Genomic DNA, 5,782 nt, shown 5'->3' with positions numbered 1-5,782 from the left:
GTTCACGTGTCATTGTCAGAATTTGTTTTGGGATGGACTGAATGAAGATGACTATGTACAGTGAGGCAGCTGCAGAAGGGGTTATTTGGGAGCTTGGTTTTGAGTGTGAAATGGATAAAAATGTGACTGCAACATCTTACTTGATGTTTAGTCATGGGAAACCCTTCCAACTGGATGTGGCCTTCACTCTTCTCAAGTGGCCTTTCACAGATGATACTGGAAAGAGGAAGGACTTGATGTAAGTTAACTGATTATTCCCTGCAAGGCTAGCCCATGTGGGAGATGGTGTTATGTAGCAGTTGAGTAAAGTACTCTGACCAGACGCAAGATTTCGAATTGCATGGCCACTTCTAATTAGCTTTGAAACCCTGCATAAATTATACAACCTCTATAACCATCAGTTTCTTCATGTAACATGGAGATGGTAATAGCACTTGTGTTCTAGAGTGGAGATTGTTAGTATTAAGGGAGATAGTACTTGTCAAATACTTAGCACGGTATCTGGCATGTAAGTGCTTAGTGAATGTTGGCTCTTATCATTGGTCTCTTTCCTTTACCTGAGCAGAGGTTTGTGTGTCCACATATGTGTATGTATGAAGGTGGGATGTTAGATGGAAAGGTGAGGTCAAGACTATTTAAGAGGGCACTAAGGGCATAATCAGAGGTTTTTCCTGGAAAGACAGGAATATAAAGGGATTTCCTTGAATATTGGGAAATTTATTGGCAAAAATTTTTGTGCAGTAGACTGGGTTAGTGAGAATAATGGCAAAGGGAAGGTGTGGGCATGTACGTACCGAGATTGACTTGCTCTGTGGAAGAGCAAGTGAGTCAGCCAGGCACCCCTTTCCTGATCTTTTTTATAGCACAGATAAGCAGACTCAGTGTCCTGTGCCTTTAATGTTAGAATGCGTTTAGTTGTATTTTGCAGCAAATACTAACTAAACCAGCTGAAGTGGAAGGAAACTTGGTCTCTCACATAAGTTGTCTGGAACTCACTCAGATGGGCTCATAGCAGCTGTGATGCCATTGAGGATCCAGATTTTTTTATCAATCTACTCTGTCCACTGTAGTTTGGCTTTGCTGAGCAGCTGGCTCCCCTCACAATCACAGAATACGATTTACATTGATGCTTTACATCAGCATCCAGAGGATACTAAAGAGGGCTGGTTTTTATCTTTTTTGGGAAGCTATTTCCCAGAAACTGCCCAATTTGTCCTGTGTCTTACGGCCTAAATTGGGTCACATGCCTATTACACAGGGTTTGAACCCACAGACCGTGAGATCATGACCTGAGCCAAAGTTGGACACTCAACCAACTGAGCCACCCAGGCACCCCGCCTATCCTTGAATCAGTTGTTGGTAAAGGACATAGAATTATTGAAGAATCAGAGTATACACCTGTAAGTTATCTTCATTCCTGGAGTTTGTGCTCTTCTCTTTCATTTACAAAGAAGTCAGTGGATCTGACTTCGGTTCAGTCTTAGAGTCTGGCTTATAAGGTATTCAACTATGTTTTGAAAAAGGGTTGGCTGTACTTGCCAATTTCTTCCCCCACTTCTCATTGCTTGCACTGACTTCCCAAGTACTGGCTGCTCAACCGCTTCCTTTTGTTATTTTATTTTTTTATTTATTTTTTTTTTAATATATGAAATTTACTGTCAAATTGGTTTCCATACAACACCCAGTGCTCATCCCGAAAGGTGCCCTCCTCAATACCCATCACCCACCCTGCCCTCCCTCCCACCCCCCATCAACCCTCAGTTTGTTCTCAGTTTTTTTTTTTTTTTTTTAATTTTTTTTCAACGTTTTTTATTTATTTTTGGACAGAGAGAGACAGAGCATGAACGGGGGAGGGGCAGAGAGAGAGGGAGACACAGAATCGGAAACAGGCTCCAGGCTCCGAGCCATCAGCCCAGAGCCTGACGCGGGGCTCGAACTCACGGACCGCGAGATCGTGACCTGGCTGAAGTCGGACGCTTAACCGACTGCGCCACCCAGGCGCCCCTGTTCTCAGTTTTTAACAGTCTCTAATGCTTTGGCTCTCTCCCACTCTAACCTCTTTTTTTTTTTTTTTTTTTCCTTCCCCTCCCCCATGGGTTTCTGTTATGTTTCTCAGGATCCACATAAGAGTGAAACCATATGGTATCTGTCTTTCTCTGTATGGCTTATTTCACTTAGCATCACACTCTCCAGTTCCATCCATGTTGCTACAAAAGGCCATATTTCATTTTTTCTCATTGCCACGTAGTATTCCATTGTGTATATAAACCACAATTTCTTTATCCATTCATCAGTTGATGGACATTTAGGCTCTTTCCATAATTTGGCTATTGTTGAGAGTGCCGCTATAAACATTGGGGTACAGGTGCCCCTATGCATCAGTACTCCTGTATCCCTTGGATAAATTCCTAGCAGTGCTATTGCTGGGTCATAGGGTAGGTCTATTTTTAATTTTCTGAGGAACCTCCACACTGCTTTCCAGAGCGGCTGCACCAATTTGCATTCCCACCAACAGTGCAAGAGGGTTCCTGTTTCTCCACATCCTCTCCAGCATCTATAGTCTCCTGATTTCTTCATTTTGGCCACTCTGACTGGCGTGAGGTGGTATCTGAGTGTGGTTTTGATTTGTATTTCCCTGATAAGGAGCGACGTTGAACATCTTTTCATGTGCCTGTTGGCCATCCGGATGTCTTCTTTAGAGAAGTGTCTATTCATGTTTTCTGCCCATTTCTTCACTGGGTTATTTGTTTTTCGGGTGTGGAGTTTGATGAGCTCTTTATAGATTTTGGATACTAGCCCTTTGTCCGATGTGTCATTTGCAAATATCTTTTCCCATTCTGTTGTCAACCGCTTCCTTTTGGAGGCACTGTTCTTTCCTCCTACCTGACCACTCTCCTTAACAGTAGGTCTTCCATGAGGTTCTTTGTGGCCTTCTTCTGTTTTGCATTGAGGAGGCCTTCCATATTCCTTAGCTCCTCTTAACCTTTTTTAAAATTTTTATTTTTGGGGCGCCTGGGTGGCTCAGTTGGTTAAAGCGCCAGATTTCGGCTCAGGTCATGATCTCACGGTTTGTGGGTTTGAGCTCCACGTTGGGCTCTGTGCTGACAGCTCAGAGCCTGGAGCCTGCTTCGGATTCTGTGTCTCCCTCTCTCTCTGCCCCTCCCCTGCTGGCATGCTCTCTCTCAAAAAATAAACATTAAAAAAAAAATAATTTGAAGAAGGCCACAAAGAACCTCATGGAAGACCTGTTAAGGAGAGTGGTCAGGTAGGAGGAAAGAACAGTGCCTCCAAAAGGAAGCGGTTGAGCAGCCAGTACTTGGGAAGTCAGTGCAAGCAATGAGAAGTGGGGGAAAAAATTGGCAAGTACAGCCAACCCTTTTTCAAAACATAGTTGAATACCTTATAAGCCAGGCTCTAAGACTGTCCTGTGTCTTACGGCCTAAATTGGGTCACATGCCTATTACACAGGGTTTGAACCCACAGACCGTGAGATCATGACCTGAGCCAAAGTTGGACACTCAACCAACTGAGCCACCCAGGCACCCCGCCTATCCTTGAATCAGTTGTTGGTAAAGGACATAGAATTATTGAAGAATCAGAGTATACACCTGTAAGTTATCTTCATTCCTGGAGTTTGTGCTCTTCTCTTTCATTTACAAAGAAGTCAGTGGATCTGACTTCGGTTTTTTAAAAGATTTTTGAGAGTGAGAGCACAAGTCGGGGAGGGGCAGAGAGGACAGAGGATCCGAAGTGGGCTCTGCACTGACAGCAGTGAGTCCAATGTGGGGCTTGAACTCACAAACTATGAGATCATGACCTGAGCCGAAGTAGGCCGCTCAACCTACTGAGCCACCAGGTGCCTCTTAACCGTTTTGTTTTTTAAGTATAGTTGACACACAATGTTACATTAGTTTCAGGTATACTACAGTGATCCAGAAAGTTTACATGTTATGCTATGCTCACAGTTGTAGCTGTCCCCATACAGCATCATTGCCTGTATTCCTTGTGCTATATGTTTTATTCCCATGACTTCATAACCTCTGTGTTGCACGTCCTTCTAATCCTGATTGCTTCTAATCTCATGCCTGCTAGACTTCCCAAAGTTGGTCCATTTAAGACCTCTCTCTCTTGTTAGCTTAGACATCACTTCCTTCTGCTCTAACCCTTTTATCAGGTTCTTAGCTCCTTAAAGACTGAATTAGCTTCCTGTTTTGCTTCCGCTCCCCCCACCCCAACACCAGAATAGTTTTGAAATCTGTAGGTCTACTTTGTAATGTGCTAGCGTTAGCAGCATTCCCTTATTTCCTTCTGGCTGTATCTTACCAATCAGTGGCTAATGGCTTTGCCAGTTGCTTGGTGCCTGTGTTCATTTTGATCCCTACCAGCTTCTAGCCTGAAGAGAAACCCTTACTGGCAGCTCCAGCTGAATTCTTCCCACCCTACTTCTACAACTCTTGGTTCAACACCAAGGGGAAAAGAAGTCAAAGAGGACAACACAGGAAAGGTAGAACTGGATTCAGGCATCTGTGTTCTCCCATTGTTACTTGAGACTGCTTTCTAGCTTACACCTGTGGCATTTGTAAGACTTCTAAACATAGGATCTATTTCTGAAGCTACGGCATCCCACTGAGTAAATCCCATGGGGGTTTGGGGAACAGGAGGATTAATGAAATACTTCCTAGGAAGACTTCATGCTCAATCCACAAAGCTAGGTTTAAGGCAACCTGGTTTTTTATATTCCTGGAAGTGATAGGGTGGACAGCTCCAGGTTTATAGGCAATGCGCCTAACACTGAAGACTCAGGCTGTTTTTTACCCTTGCAGTCAAAATCCAACTACCTAGCCCTTCACCTGTGAATCCAAGAACAGCCTCATTATTTGACCCTCTAGCATGAAGTCAAAGTAGTTTGATGGCCCTAAACAAGTACTGAGAACTAGGGCAAATTAACTTGAGAAATAAGTTACCACCTCAGATCACTAGGACTGAAAAACCTTCAGTCAGGAAAGGGGACTCAAGACCATAGCTATAGTATTCTTGTAGAATCCTGTTCTCTAATGCTATGCATATAGTTAAGGTGAATAAAAATAATTGTGAGCTGAGGAATAAGATACAAAACACAAGAAGACTGCATCAGTCTTAAGGATAGTTTAGTATGGAAAAAGAATGGGTTGAATGAGAACTAGGAAGCCCTATTTTTCTTTATAGGTGACTTTGAGCTGGAGAACAGGATGCCAACAGACTATTCAGTTCTGCCCTAGTAAATGTGGATTTGTTTGGGAAAAGCTACCATATGCATGATTACCCAATAAATTGTTTTCACTAGGTGGTTTTAATCTAAGATATTACACATTATAATCTGGTGTTAACCACAAGGCTTTCTATAGGGCCATTACAGCCTAAGCTGTCCCATTAGAGTCTTCAAGGCCCAGAAAATGTGGACAATGTTTCATCCTCCTAAATGAGATCGAGCTCAATTCTGAGTTTTAAAGGAAAATTAAGGGGCACCTAGGTGGCTCAGTCAGTTAAGGGTCCGACTTCAGCTCAGGTCATGATCTCGTGGTCTGTGAGTTTGAGCCCTGTGTTGGGCTTTGTGCTGACAGCTCAGAGCCTGGAGCCTGCTTCAGATTCTGTGTTTCTCTCTGTCCCTCCCCTGCTCACACTCTCTCAAAAATAAACCTAAAAATTAAAACTTCAGGTTCCCTAAGGGAACCTACTGAACCTCATAGGTCAGCTGGTGGTAAATGAGAAGGAATGAATTAAGAAACACAACAGTGCCATTCAC

Source organism: Panthera leo, chromosome D3 (assembly GCF_018350215.1).
Source record: "Panthera leo isolate Ple1 chromosome D3, P.leo_Ple1_pat1.1, whole genome shotgun sequence".
NCBI lineage: Eukaryota > Metazoa > Chordata > Mammalia > Carnivora > Felidae > Panthera > Panthera leo.
Note: the sequence above shows the minus strand (reverse complement) of the source record.